The sequence below is a fragment of the Nannospalax galili genome, unplaced genomic scaffold (assembly GCF_000622305.1).
Source record: "Nannospalax galili isolate Female #2095 unplaced genomic scaffold, S.galili_v1.0 scaffold136, whole genome shotgun sequence".
NCBI lineage: Eukaryota > Metazoa > Chordata > Mammalia > Rodentia > Spalacidae > Nannospalax > Nannospalax galili.
The window spans coordinates 5,237,238-5,253,062 of NW_008340872.1; the positions used below are offsets into that span (position 1 = coordinate 5,237,238).

The 15,825-nt window shown below is 45.0% G+C and overlaps 1 protein-coding gene across 2 annotated transcripts in view; it reads left to right on the forward strand.

Moving 5' to 3' along the window:
- Tiam1 (T cell lymphoma invasion and metastasis 1) overlaps window positions 1–15,825 on the forward strand; it is a 425,562-nt gene that overhangs the window by 129,940 nt on the left and 279,797 nt on the right. The window contains exon 1 of one of the 2 annotated variants that reach the window (XM_029564903.1): window positions 9,716–9,881. The exons of the other annotated variant lie outside the window; for it this stretch is intronic. The gene's annotated coding sequence lies outside the window, so the exon portion shown is untranslated. Of the gene's footprint in view, window positions 1–9,715; window positions 9,882–15,825 lie in introns of those variants that run through there. 2 annotated transcript variants of the gene reach the window in all.

Consider the following 15,825-nt stretch of genomic DNA (forward strand, 5'->3'; position numbering starts at 1 on the left):
GGAACACCAGAATGTTTTGAAAGGGGCCATCTCCAAACATCAGGGCTGAAGGTGTGAGTGCTTTTAAAGCAGAGTGTGATGAAGACACTGCGTACAATTCTTTCAGATTTCAAGTACCAAAGGAACTAGAAATTGGGAGACACAGGAGGGCGTTGAATGGAAGGAGCAGCTCCAGGTGTCAAGTTTTAGGTCCACACTTAGAGGGAGAGAGGACCGCCATTTTAGGTGTGTTTCCTGGCAAATAGATGTGAGACTGTGAATGTCTCTTCTACCTCTAGGGCCCAGTTCATCATCTGTCAACCCTCTTGATACTAGGATTTGCAGGGCGGTCAAGAGTGTAGCATTCAAGGTCCAGCCGTTACCATCCATCTGATGGTCATGTTGCACTAATAACTTTTGCTACTTTGTACACGGTGCTTTGATAAAGATACACTGAAAAGATGTTGGTAGTAAGGCAAGTTAGCCTGGCCTTCATGTAGTGACCTTCAAGAAAGATGTATTTTGATGCATTTTGATGCATTTCCACTCCAGGCGCCTCACAGTGTTGTTAGAGCAGAGGCATGAAGTTTGCAGACCTACAGTCTAAATGTCAGCAGGCCTCACACCCTTATGGGGATTCAACTTTGGTGCCATTTACTGAAGTTCCTACCCAAGCTATATCATCTGGGCCTGTGGAACTCTTGTTTACCTGCAGTAACTCCTTCAGAATGTCTGTAGATTCTAAAAGATTGCATCAGGTATAGCTGAGTTTGATCTCTGTTGGTCACCGCAGCAGGAATGCCTACCTGTCCTCCCTCTCTGGACCTGATTCCCTCATACCAGACCCAGAGCTGTAAAGAGCTTCTAGAAGAGCTTTCTTCCTTGCATCTTTATTATGAGACTTAAGTTCTTACCAAGGGGTCCGTTGTATGCAAGAGCAGAAATGCTGTGGACTGTCTCCACAACACCTGAGATGTTGTCATCTGGTAACTGAAGTAACAGCATCCAATCTCTCAGCTTGGACAACCTCATGACGTTGCTTCGTCAAGTGCTGTCCCAAATAACTGCCCCCTGCCAAGATATACTGCCATCTGTTTCCTGCCTAGGATTTGTTAGTTTCCACTATTACCCTGTTTATTTAGTAATGGTCTCTCTTTGAGCCCCAGCGTATATTAACTCATTAAATCCTGGCCGCTGCCCCATGGGGAGGGGGAGGTGAGTGTCTTATCCCAGCATTTAGGCCAGCCTGACTTCAGAGTCTAACTCCTAGCTTGTGTGCCCAGTGTTTGTTATGTTTCACCTTCAAAACATACTCTGGGATGGAGAGATGACTCAGGTTTAGCGTGCTTGCTGTTTGTGCAGAGGACTAGACTCCAGTTCCCAGGACCAGCATTGGGCAGCTGACAACCACATGTAAATCCAGCTCCAGGGAATCGGATACTCTCTCCTGGCCTACATGGACACTGCACTTATGTGCACATACTCACACATAGACATATGGACGTAATTGAAAACAAAATCTTTAAAGAATTTAAGACTATGTAAGCTGTGTGGTCCTTGGCTCTCTTGTTCACTGGTATATGTAGTATTATGATATTGGTTCTGAGTAGATGCCTAGTAGATGTGAATGAAGGAGAGAGTGAGTCCTTTTCTGTTTTTTGAGACTGGGTCTCCCTATAGCCTCAGCTGGCCTGGAGCTTGATATGTAGTCCAGGCTGGCCTTACAGAGATCTGCTGGCCTCACAGAGATCTGCTTACCTCTGCCTCCCGAGTGCTGGGATTAAAGGCGTTTGCCACCACGCCCAGTGAGATTTTCTTGCGATAGTAAAATCTGGGGTACTGGGTGTGAGAGAAGCCAGGCAAAGGAGGGGTACAGGTGGAGGTACAGGACATTCCTGGCAGTAGTTATGGATGGTGTGAGCCTAGAGATGAAGGGATCATGTGGTTAGTGTTGCTGGACAGGGAGAGAGAGGGACATCACCAACTAGGTATTTCTATGATGTATATATTGAACTCTCAACAATTTCTTTTTTTTAAAAAAAGATTTTATTTTCATTGTTAATTATGTTTGTCTCTGTGTGGGTATGTACATGTGAGTACAGTTCCTGTGAAGGCCGGAAGAGGGTGTTGGATCCTCATGGAGTTATAGGCAGTTGTAAGTAGACTGATGTGAGTGGTGGGAAGTGAACTTGGTTCCTATGCAAGAGGAGTGGGTGCTCATAACACTGAGCCGTCTCTTCATCCCCTCTCAACAATTCTTGTGTGGTCAGGATGCTGTGTCATCAGCATTTGGGAGTATGTGTTAAGAAACACTATCAGCCTGGGGTAGGGGTAGGGTGGGCATCTGTAGTCTAATGTTCTCCTGAGTAATGCTTATGTTCACCAACATGGAAGAACCACTGCGACGAATGAGAAAATTAATAAAATTTCATAATAATTTAATGTTTCAACTTTTCTTCATCAGCATCCCCCATCCTTGACACACAGCCTGAAGTGGACCTGACAAGTAACATGCGCTGTTTACATACTTTCCTCTTGACTTTCTTCTGTGTCTGTCTTGTATTTGCTTTGGGATTTTTGTTTGTAGCTTGTATTAGTTTTCTATGCTGCTGTAACAAATTGTCATCAAGTTGGGAGCTAAAAATGACAGAATTTTATTCTCTCACAGTTTTGTGGAAGCCAGGAGTCCAAAATCAAGGGCATATTCTTTCTGAAGGCTGTAGGGAAGAGTGCCTCTCTGGCTTTCTCCAGATTCTGGTGGCCTCTGGTGTTCTGTGTCCCTTGGCTTACAGCTGCAGTGTCCAATCTCTTCCTTTTTCTTCACAAAGTCTCCCCCTCTCCCTGCCTCTATTGTCATCAGGCCATGGGTTACTGGGCTAGGGACCTCGCTTATTCAATTTGACCTTATCTGAACTTAATCAGACTCACCAAAACCCTATTTTCCAATGAAGTCATGTTCCACATAGATATGGATCTTGGCGTGGACACTGTTCTACTCCTTTGATAGATGTTTGAGTTCTGAAGGTCATTATACGTTGGTGAAAAAATGTTTAAGACATATACTCGATTAAAATCGCCTCCACAACCGTCATGGCATCAGAAACAACAGAAAGTTGACTGCTTACTTCAGTGGACTCTGAACAGTTTTGTCATTTTGGACAATCTTGTGAGACTCTCTTCCCCTGGGCCCTGCCAAAGAGACTTTATTGAATTTCCTTACTTTCAGACTCCTTAAGGTAACTAGATGATGTGCGTATGAGTTTAGAAAATTATTTCCCTTATGTAAGCCTTCCTAGGACGCTCAACTGGTTCTTCATGTCAATTCCTTAATACCGACTAAAAAATATTGTATGTATTATTATTTTATTTTATGTGTATGAATGTGTTGCCTGCATGTAGGTAAGAGCACCCATGTTGTGCAATGCTTGCAGAGGCCAGAAGAGGGCATTGGGTCCTCTGTAAGGATGAGCGGATGTTAGCTGCCATGTGGGTGCTGGGAATTGAACCTGGTTCCTCTGCAAGAGTGGCCTCTTCAAGAGCAGCCAGTGTTCTTTACCACTGAGCCACTCTCCAGCTCCCCTTGATAACTTTTGTGAAGCTTCAGGCAGAGGACATATCTTGAGTGCCTGTGCTGGGCTGTGGGTATGTTCTGTGAGCTCACACATGGTGGCTCATGTGACTGTCTTGGGCTTCACCATTGTCTTCTGTTCAAGGCTTGTTTTTTACCATGACAATTTTTAAAAAATTTGTTTGTTGTTTGTTTTTTGTCAGTTCTCCCTAAAGCCACAGCTGGCCTGGAACTCACTATGTAGACCAGGCTGGCCTTGATTTCTTTGCCTCTGCCTCCTCTGCCTCCCGAGTGCTGGGATTAAAGGCATGCGCCACCACACTCAGCTCCATGACTTATTTTATTGCATAACATTGGACTTTGCTTCTAATGCAACATTGCTCATTTGTGGATTCTCCAGTAGCTCAGCTTCTCCCGTGAGTTTTCCTACTGTCATTCTTTGTTGTTTAATGGCCTCAGAGTTCCTTATAATGATGTAACACGTTCTAGTTAATTAGCTCAACATTTTGGTTTCCCTTTTTGTCTCTCTACCTGGGGAACCTAGAACCTTCCTTGCATATGAATTTTGCATCTTTTATTATAGCTTTAAGAGGAAAAAAATTTAAGTACAGATTCATTGAGTAAAGAATATAAGTTTTGAAATGCTTCTAATGCACGTTGTTGTAGAAAGAGTGTTTTAAGTGCTGTGACATCAGTGTTGAGTGTGCTGTGCTGGTTCAACAGTTCCCTTGGAAGCACTGTCAAGGATTTTAAGTTCATGAAGGATCAAGATCTTAGGGAGGTGACATTTAATCTAAAGTAAAATCTGTTCTTTGGAAACACATTTGAAATGATACCTCAACATACAGAATGTGTCACCATCCCGTCCTTATACTCTGTTTAATGATGACACATCATTTACCTTTGGTTCCAGGGGATGATTTCATCGATTTCAATTTAATGCTCTCATGCCTTCAAGAGCTGGTTAAGAGAATTAGCAGCAATGATCCCAAGGGTGTCCCCGACTGCTACACTTGTACTGACAGTTTGCATGCATTCTTCATTGATTTTAGTTTAATTACGTGTATATGTATGTGGCTGAGCGTGTATACGCACATGCATGCAGATGCCCTGAGAGGCTGGAAGAATGTGTCAGATCTCATGAAGCTGGAGTCACAGGAGGTTGTGAGCTGCTTGCGGTGGGTGCTGGGAACTGAACTTGGGTCCTCTGTAAGAGCAGTCCATCTGCTTAACTCCTGAGCCATCTCTCTAGCCCCTGAATCTCCATTTTACAGAGGACTGAGGATGCTGGCGGGGCTTGGTTTAGTTTACAGAGTCTCAGACATGCCCAAGGCTGAGCTAATCCAACACTCTATTCCTCCAGGCTGGCATGGGAAAACTCCAGCCCTGGTGTCCCTGGTGACATCTATGGGAGATGGTGAGACAGGTACAGAAAGCAATTTTCCTGTACCTTTTGCACAAAAGGATTGCTGAGGTAGACCACTCAGTGGAGGCGGGGGTGTGTGTCTACGCTTCAAAGCCACCAGAGTATATGACCTTGACTTCCTGTTCTTTCTTTTCTTCAGCATCAGTAAAAGAAGGGCTCATTCTCAGTGTACTTGCCGCTGAGATCTCCAAAGTGCCCATTTCTGAGGCCGAGTTCTGTGCAGAGTCTGGAGCTGTGGGTATTTGCTGGATGCCTTTCTTCTTTGGCAGGGTCCGTTTGTTCGGTACTGTCGGGAGCTCTGAACAGAAGGCTGCTTCTTGCTTTCCTTTTTAGTTGGGTGACCCCTCATACATACTGTGTTTACAGCTGGGCCACATTTCTGGTAATACCTTCCATGGAGTTTGCCTGAAAAGCTGCAGAGTGCTTTTTCCATCTCTGACTTGCCTATTGTCCCTCTTCAGGGTGACTGCCGTGGGCTTTGTACCTGGAGCCACTGGGCTGGGGAAGGCGGATGCCCTAGCACTTTCCTCAGGTCCACACTGCCGGTGCCAGCCGGCCAAGACGGACAGTACCTGAAAGGGGGAGTGAGGATTGAAAGAAAAAACAAGAGACAGAAAAGATACTTGGGAGGACTGTCAGTAGAGACTGCAGCCCCGGTTTATTTTAGCTCCGCCTTTTTATACAGAAGAACATCAGAGATCTTAATTTCAACAGCTGTTTTTCCCACCTGTATCTGAGGGTCAAGGAGCGGTCAAATACTTGTTGTGAGCTCCACCATATAAACACATTCCTCCTGACTTGGGAGATTAGGTACTGGTGTGCAAAACACAAACTCAGTAAACAAGCCTGCCACAGCTCAATGTACATAATGGATTAATAGCTCCCGACGCCACACTGGGAGCCCGTCATCCATGTTGACTGAGGACAGCAGCCGTTTGTCCACATCTGGATGCTGTAGGCCCTCCTTCCCTGGTTGGTAGTGCTTGCCTCCACACTGGTCCGCTTGCTTTTCCCTCAGCTCCCATCATTCTATCTCCAAACAGTAGCCAGAGGGCACTTTTGAGATCTGGTATGCTCACTCCACTCAGTACTTTCCTGTGTCTCTCCAACCTCCACCATCAGCATCAGTACTCAGGGTATTCTCTGGGCCTCTCCCTCCCTTTACTGTTTCTCCATTATTGACACCACTCTGGCTGTCACTTAGACATCACAGGCCAAGGCCTGCTTCACAACAAATGCTGGTTCTTCTCTGCCCTGAATGCCCTTCCCTAGGAACCTTCCGTGTACCCTCTACAGGTATGGGTTCATTTGTAGCCAGACTTTTCCTAATGGTCTTGCTTTTATGCCTCAGGCGGTAGATAGAATGTGACCGACCACAAGTGATTATAGATGTGAACCGTCACACAGATGTTGTGGGGATGTATACTTCTTAGCTATGTCTGAGAGTAAGAACTTCCTTCTTGCATGGGAGGCAGAATTCCAATGACTGAGAATGTGTTTCAATGCCATGTCCCCATTATAGTGATTTGGCTCTAGACCAGGATCTTTGCTGGGGCCATATTCATATTAAATGTTAACTGGGTTCACATTAGAGACTGCCTAAGGTATTTTGAAATAACTTGAGGATCCCCACCCCCTATTACAACCGTGTTATGTTAGAAGATCCCTGCTGTTCAAGCCCTGGGGCCCTCCTAGGTTGTGAAGCCTGTTTGTAGAATTTAAGTTTCTTATTAATGATGGGTTGTGGTGAGATACAGGCACTAAACAAATCCCTATGTTTATTTTCATTTTATGGAAAATATGTAGGCCTCACAAGCCAATAGAAGTTTAATAGTTTTTGGTTTAGGGGCCTAGAGCTCAGATACACTATGGACAACTTTCCATGAATCCCAGCAGGGAGGCGGATAGTGTGGTGCTGAGCTGTGAGCCCCAGGCAGCTGTTCCGTGCCAAGTCCGATAAGCTCTAAGGTGGTGCATTCCCAGTGTGAGTTTCCTGTACTCACTGATGGCTTGCTGGGTATGTAGCAGTGAAGCTGCTGCTGGGAAGATAGACGTTTTCAAGGAGCTCTTAGCTTTTTGGAGAAGGTGGATGTTCTCCCGAGTAATTATTCCAGAAACTTCAGCATGCACCAGAGTGTGAGCACAGATGGTGACAGCTCTAGAGCAGGGTGATTGCTTTACAGTGGAGACTGAATTTCATTTTGTGAAACACACAGCGTTTAAGGTGGATCCTGAGGGTAAGTAGAAATTTATCAGTAATTGAGGATATGGATGAAGGCATGCAGGGAAACCATAGTGTGCAAAGCTGTAGAGTGTGATAGACCTGGAGTTTTTCCTGTGGGGATGTGGGATTACAGGGAAGAGAAAAATAAAAAGTCTGGTTGGAGTCACATTAAAGGTAGTACCATGGAACTTGAATTTTATAAGTAGGTGGTGTGTGTCCCCAGTGCATACTGAGAATCTCTTAGTTCAGTTGATGTGAAAACTCACTGCAAATCCTTCCTTGGGGAAGATGACAGCTACCACCTGTCTTTTAGAGAAATTCCTTGAGTTGACTTGGGAAGACCAGTTGGTTGGAGTATTAAGAAGACACCAGGAGGCCTGTTAGGAGCTGTGGTCATAGTAGGTTCGAGGTGAGCTTGACCTGGCTGGTGACTGATAGTCAGCCACAGAAGAGGAGGGCGGAAGACACAGTATGAAGAAAATATTCTGTAGAGTCATGGCCCCAAATGAACAAGGGCTTATTTTCCCTCCAGACCACAGGAGGGTCTGAAAGCTTTCCCTAGCTACAAAATAGAGTCAGACCCTTGAGAAGGAAACAGCAAGGAAAAAGGGCTGGAAGCAGACAATGCTAAAACCAGAGAGGCAACAGTGGTCCTGTCAATTCACCAGGTCATGGAGGAATGGGACAAGAGGAAATTCTCAGTGATAGACTGCAGTACCCTGGGAAAAGCAGTGTATTGCATTTGAGAGACCTCAGTTCCTAGCATCAGTAATTATGATCGCCTTTGTCTCTGTTCCTGGATCAGAAGTGGGAGGGAGCCAGGAAAGAAGGGTATACCCACAAATGTTTACATGTGCTCACCCTGGACTTTGAAAGAGCCATTTGAATAGCTTTATTTCCAAAAATATTTCCTTAATTAACACAGTGACTCTGCTTAGATGATTGGTTTTTATCCTTCATGCGTCATTGGCAGTAATGAGAATTATTACTGTTACTAAGATGATCAATAATATTATTATGAATTCTCTCTACTTTTACCAAGAATTCCTGGCCATGTGTAAGAACCTTTGAAAATGTCTGATATGGGGTGAAATTTTCTCCTGTTTGTTTTACATGAAGTGTTTGTTTACAGGATCTTTGGTTTTACCAGTAAGAGAGTGTTAAAGGAGCCACAGGACACTCCCTTTTCTCAGGGGTAACTTCTAGTGGCTTCCTGACTTTGTGGGGCCCACTGACCACACAGCACTTTAGAGGCCACTTGCAGAAATATTCCTTAGAGCAGTTGACTGTTGCAAATCCATGATGACTTTCTCATATTCCTGTAGGTGGTGTGTGTCCCCAGTGCATTCAGGGAATCTCTTAGCTCAGTTGATGTATTTGTTTGGACATGACCTTTTCCTGGTTCCTCTTCCCTAGGCTTTTGCCTGCTGAGGAAATGATCCTCAGATCCTGTCCATCTGCACTGGTGGCAACAGAAGAGAGATTTTCTCTTTCCTGTGGTCCAGGTCCAACTGCCAGACACCTGTCCTTCAGAGACTAGTGTTGTTCTGTTTGGTATCGTTTCCTGATGCAGACATTAAAAAAAAAATTCTCGTTCTGGAAATCATCAGATTGGATGGTGAGGAGGTGGTGAGGGTCCTTGGCTGACCTGGGATGCTTTTATTGATTGTTCACTGGAAACATAGGAAGGGCTGTTTCTCCCACCTCCGGGTCTCCATCCCTCCATCCCTTGCTGGCCCTTGGTGTTGGCGGTGTTAGTCGCTTTCCCCGTTTGTACTTGATTCATCCTGAGAGCATTGCAGATCCTTTGGGAATCTTTGTGTTTGGAAAGAAAAAGGACTGCTTTTCTTTTAAGTTTGATGAAAACCACCTGCAGAAGAACTGTGTGCCTGTGCTGTCGAATTAGGCTTTGTTCAGGGACACTTGACTTACTCTCCCGGTTGTTAAGGAAATTCATGTGAGGAGGGAAGCCTTCACACAGGGACCGTAATGTTTTGTGCCTTAATGTTACACAGAAAAATGACTTTTGACCAGTTTTGAAGCTCATCAGATTTTTTTCTGTGCAGCTTTTAGAACCTGTATTTTCAGAGGATTGAACCCATAGGCTCCCGAGAGCTTTTCCGTGGAGGAACCACTGATGGGGGGGTGGGGGTGAAGTGTAGAGTTGAGAGATCAGACCACAGCTCTTCTTTTAGAAGAGCTGCTGATTGTCGTGTTCACAGTCACCATGAACTTGGAAGAATGCTCCCTGAGCTCTGCTCTCATCCGCCAGGGTTGCTCTGCGCTTTTCCAGATGTTGAACTTACGCAGGTGACGTAAGCCCAGATGGTGCCGCTGGGAAGTCCGGCTGAGTCTCACTTACAACCACGGGGTTGAATCTTCACCACATCTTGAGATAAGATCCTGATGGAAGGAGAGAACAGCTGGCCCGTCTGTTTGTTTTCTGCCTTGGGGCTTCCTCGGCAATGGTGCTGAGCTGGTATAAATAGCAGTGCATGTGGTGGGGCACGGGTGCCACCAGGCTGTCTTTGTCCACTGTTTTGATGAAGTAGGATGAGAATCAATTTTATACTGTCCCTTTACCAGAGGCGCAAAGGCAAGGCTCGGAGTGGAGGAGAATGGGGGAAGGTGAACTGGAGGAAAACAGGAAGAGGAGCAGAAACCAAGGCAATAAGAGAGCTAAGGTACCGGGCACCTTCCCACCCCCATGAGGGTCTAGCAGAGGCATGCTGCTGGGTTGCTATCACCTAGCTTCATAAAAAGATTTTTAAACGCCTGTGTGTGTGTGTGTGTGTGTGTGTGCGCGCGTGTGTGCGTGCGTGTGTTTGCTTGCTTGCATGTATGCATGTGCAAGAGGGCAGCTTTTGGAAGTCAGTTTTGCCTTTTCCACCATGTGGTTTACAAGTTTAAGGCTTGGTGGCAAGTGCCTTTAACCCTCTTAGCCACCTCACCAACCCTCTTTTTTTTTTTTTTTTTTTTTTTTTTTTTTTGTTGTTTTCAAGTTTAAGGCTTTGTGGGCAGTTCCTTTAACCCCCTTTGCCCCCCCCCCAACCCCTTTTTTTTTTTTTTTTTTTTATGATCTTTTTGAGACAGGGTTTCCCTGTAGCCCCAGCTGACCTGGAACTCACTATATAGACTAGGCTGGCCTTGAACTCACAGGCCTCCACCTGCCTCTGCCTCCCAAGTGCTGGATTTAAAGGTGTGTATCATCATTTTGTTTCATAAAGGAACAGAAGAAATCACTTTTTAGTTCTGTCCAACCCCTCATTACATACAGTTTGACCTCCATATAGACCAACATGGATAAAACTAACTGATTCAACTGTGTGTAATTTTGAAAAGAAAATAAATTGCTTCTGTACTGAACATGTGCAGACATTTTTCTTGTCATTATTTGCTAAATAGCACAGTTTGACAACTGTTTACATATTTACATTGTATTAAGTATTAACAAATGGTCTAGAGACAGTTGAAAGTGTATGGGAAGATAGGCAGAGATTGTGTTGATGTTCCACCATTCTATGGGACTTGAGCCTCCCTGGGTTTGGTGTCTGAGGATATTCCTAGAACAAACCTTCTGCAGATAATATTTTTTTATTTATTATTTTTATTTTAAGCGTATGAGTGTATTGCCTGAATATATGTGAATGCACCAGTGTTGTGCAATGCCATGGAGGTCAGAAGAGGGCTTCGGATTCCTCTGGAACTCAAGTTAAGGACAGTTTATAGCTGCCATTTGAGTGCTGGGAATCGAACACGAGTCCTCTGCAAGAGCAGTCAGTGCTCTTAACCACTAAGCCATCATTCTAGCCCCTAGCCCCTGCAGATAGTATTTTTATACCTGACACCCAGTGTTTGGCAAAGCATAGCCATATGCAGATCTCATCTGCTACCTGTCTTTGTTAAGTTTATTGTCCCATGGCTGTACCCGTTCCTTTATCTTCCAAGGTCCTTTTGATTTCACTGGCAGAGCTGAGGAGGACTGGATGGCTCTCAAAGCTTGTGCTATTTCCTCTCTGTCATCTCATAGGAAGCATGCTAACTTTTTTCCCACAGCCACCTTGATGCATGCAGAGAAGCCTAGGGGATCTTCTTTATTTAAAATCTCTAGTTTGTAGTATTTCCTCCTCTTCCTCTTAATTATTATTTTAAATCTATCTCTCCTTGGTACTGTCCTCTAAGACCTTTGGGGTATTTCAGGTGTCGCATTTCAATGGGGGTGCTCCCTCCCTTTAGTGACATTTGGAATGATGAGATCAGAGTGGGGACTTTCTGCTTGTGCCACCATGATGTATAGGAGTGGGGAAGCAGAGAGAAGATCCAAACAGTCCTGTGAACATGACAACCCCGCCCCAAATGCCAGGAGACACTTCCTCTTAGATCCACATATGCTTGTTTTGTTTTTATCAGTTTTTGGGTTTTCAGGGGTTCTTTGTGATTTCTTGCTAGCGATAGGATGGCTCTTCTTATTTATTTTAGTTGCTATCAGCCACAGGAAGCCAAACAGTAATTTATCTGTGTGCTAGTACAGCAAACTCACTTTGTTTCATCTCCATTCTCTCCCCTGTTTTCTCAGTCTGTTCTGTCTATAACACACAGTCATGCACACAGCTACCTTCCTCTTCTACAGCCTAGTGCTGCCCTCCCTCCATCCCCATTGATTTTGTTCCAGCCAATTCCCAGGACAGAATGTTACTTTATTTTCCTGTATGCAGTTGTAGTGCTGGAGAAAAACCTGTATCTCTTTTTTTCTCCTAGGAAAAACTAGCCTTTGTAAGTCTTACTTAAAGCAACACACACACACAGACACACACACACACACACACACACACACACACACACACACACAAAACTCAGAAGTCTCCTTAACTCTTTGCCCCATCAGATGCTGCTCTACCTCTGGGACCATGCTGTTAGTCATGAGAGGTATTAGTCAGAGGAAAGCAGATGAACCTCCTGCCAAAGAGGTCAGCCCAGAGAGGGAAAAGGGCAGCTCACTGAAAGTAATAAGGACCCCGAATGACAGATGGGAGGATAGACAACCAGCAGTGACCTAAGGTGCTCCTGGTGGTATGGCTGTCCACTGTAGTGGTGGTGCCCGTGGAGGGAGCAGAGTAGTCAAGCAGTGTGTCCGGTGTGTCCAGTGTCCAAGCAGCATGAAGTGCAGAGACATATGGACTAGGGTATGAACCTCTGGATGTAGGAAACAGCTGGTGTCTCAGGAAGACTGTGAGGGACATCATCTTGAAACGTCTGTAAATATCTGAGAAAGGAGAAAATTTTTGTCATTTGGTGATGGGGTTTTCCTGTGCATCATAATATGACAGAGGGCATCACATGATCTGACAGAGCCACCAGTCCCTTCATGGGGACCTCATTCCCATGATGCCTTTTCCAAAGGCTCACCTCCAAGTATCTTAAATATGTGAGTTGGGGGATTAAAATTTCAATGCATGTGTTGTTGGAGCACAGTCAAACCATAGCACCGTCCTTGGGGAACTGTGACCTAGTGTAGAAGAGTAGAGGGTGAGATTCACTGGTGTCCTCAAAATAGAACCAAGCTGAGCCAGTCCTGATGGGGAATGCCTGTAATTCCGGCTGGTCAGAGGCTGAGGCAAGAGGATTGCCATGAGTTCTAGACCATCCTGGGCTACGTAGTGAGCTAGAGATTGAGACCCTGCCTCAAACATGTGCAAAGCAAAACAGCCTCACATAAAATCAAAACCAAGATTTGTAAAGGTGAAAAATAAAACTGAACATATGTGAAGAACAGGAACATGGTCCTTGTGAGATTACTGTGTCTGGGTTTTCCAAGTTCTAGGGAGGGTTAAGTTAGTTTAGCCAAAATTCTGTTGAGCAATACCATGATAGTAGAGACTTTCATTAAAATCTAATTCCTCTGCAGTTTGGGAATTTATTCACTATAAACAGGAAGAGTCTTTCAAAAGTTGAGTTTTGGCTCTTTGTAATTTTGAGTACTTTTAGCTGACTCAGTGGTGTCCTTCATTTGAACTTTTATTTACAAAAAAACAAAAAACAAAACCTCAATAGCCTGAGAGGCCTCTTTCTCCACTGTCCATGTCTGTCCTCTCAATGTCAAGGCGGCCATCTGATGTCTGTGGCCTAAATTTTCCCTGGGCAAACTCTTTCCTCCTTTTTCCCCCCTTCTATCTTCTAGCTGATATGTGATGTAAGATTTTGACCACAAATGTAAAGACAGCTAAAATATAAACAAAGAATGCTGAACAATCAAATATATACTAATCCGTTTGGACTCTTTGTGCTCCTAGAATATTCTGAATGATTTGAAGTGATATGAAAATAAACCTTGGGATTTTTTGTTTTTAATTTTTTAAAGTTTTGTTTTGTTTATGTAGATATATATGTTTGCCTGCATGAACCTATGTGCAACATGTGCATAAAGGAGCCCATAGAAGCCAGAAGGGGGCGTTAGATCCCCTGGAATGGGGTTATAGGGGGTTGTAAGATACCATGTGGATTCTGGAAACTGAACTCTGATCTTATACAAGAGCAGTAAGTACCCTTAACCACTGAGCCAGCTCTCCAGCTCACCCCCCCCCCCCTTTTTAAGCCACAGTTTTACCATGCGGCCCTGTTGTGGGAGTATAAGCATGCGCTGTCTTGTCTAACTAATCTTCCCGCCCCCACCCCTTTTTTCTTTCAAAAGCTGAATTGATGACTTTGCCCTAATTTCTGACCGATTTTCTGTTTGGAAGGCCCATGAAAACTTCAAGGAGCCTGTCCAAGTGCAAACATGCAGATTTAAGAAGCACTGTCCTTACTTCTTGGGTCACTTTAGACAGGCAAGTCAACTACTGATTTCTTAAAAATCCTCATTTGGATTAATTTAAGTGTATGACTCTTGAAAGCCTTGACCTTGGAACCACAGTTTGCTCCCAGTATCTGTATCCTGTGGCTGTAGCTATTGACTTTCTTTGGGTTTTGAGCAGGGTGTCCACTTATCGCTACCTCAGTCCCTGTGAGAGCGATAGTGTCTAGGGAGGAAGCCTGCGATGCTGTAGACTTACAGGTTGTTGGGATTTGGGCCAAGGCTCTCAGACTTTGTTTGTATGTTTGGGTCTCACCATCTGTGAACTCCATTGATAGTGTGTAAATTAATAAAATGCTCTGTAAGCCTAGAGTAAGAGCCTTTTGGGGGTGCCAAGAAAAATCATAATAAATAACATCAAACAACTCCAGGGATTTTAGCAGTATTTACAGTTTTGGCTTCACACACATAGAGGTTTAGAATTATTTTATAAAACTGGCTTGAAAACCATGCACCAGGCTTCCTTTGTGTGGTTGGCAATGTTTCAGAAACCACAAGGATCCCTGCTTTTTAGAGATGTTTCACACAAATTGTCTGTATAGGATGGAGCTCCTCCTCTCTGTAAGAGCAGCTATGATCTGGAATTTTTTTGGCTCACTTGTGGGAGTATTGGTAGTGGGTGGCCATGACGGTGTCCCAAGGAAGGAGGCTATGAAGGGGGACAGCACGACTGTGTCTGGGAATTTTAGTGTTAGTTAAGGTGGCTGATGTGTACCTAGAATCATCCATACAACTGGAAAAACTAGTCTGACAGCGTAGGCTTTGTGTGAGACTGTATTGTAGGTGGGGATTTGTTTTTTAAGGTGAAAAGACTATGGAGGGACTGGGTGATGTATACTGCTGAGATTTTATATGTCTGCCTTCTTGGAGTTATAGGAGGCTATGAGCTGTCATGTCAATGCTGGGAACCAGACTCTGGTCTTCTTTAAGTACAAAAAGCACTCTTAAAGGCTGAGCCATCTCTCCAGCCCCTTATTTTTTGTTTTGCTTTTAGATGAGGTCCTCTTTGGAAGTTAATGCCTGTGACTTATAAACTTTCATGCCTTTAATCCCAGCACTCGGGAGGCAGAGGCAGGTGGACCTCTTTGAGTTCAAGGCCAGCCTGGTCTACATAGTGAGTTCCAGGACAGCTGGGGCTACAGGGGGACCCTGCTCTCAAAAAGACCAAAAGTACTTGTCTTGGTGCCCCAGGCACTGAGGGAACCACCACTGCTTCCTGATCCTTTGCATCCAGACCAACCCAGTTCCTTCTGGAGTCCCCAGGAGCCCCCTGGGCCTGGCCCGGCCCTCACATCTCTCTGCTTTCCTGTTCTGCAGAACCCGCCAGCCTCTCTCCCGGGAGCCCTCGGGGCCTGGTCCTGCCCTTACCTCTTTCTGCTTCCCTGGGCTGCACAACCCACCAGCCTCTTTCCTGGACACCGGGGCTGACCTTTCCACTTCCTGATCCTTTGCATCCAGACCAACGCAGTTCCTCAGTGCAGTCCCCAGGAGCCCTTGGGGCCTCTTCCAGCCCCCCATCTCCATTTTCATCTCTGGGTGGCATGACCACCAGCTGCCCTAGACCAGCATCTTTCCTGGTCCTGGCTCCCTGGCCAGTCTGCCTGGCTCCCAGGCCAGTCCAACCCCCAAATTCCTGAGGCCAAAATCTTTCCTGGAGGGATCCAGACCTTAGGAGAAAGATTGAGAACATCCGATCTTCATCTGACATGGGTCTCTGTGGGAACTCCTGAAGATAAAAGCAATCCAGCCACTCCAATATAAAATCAAAAGAGAGAACC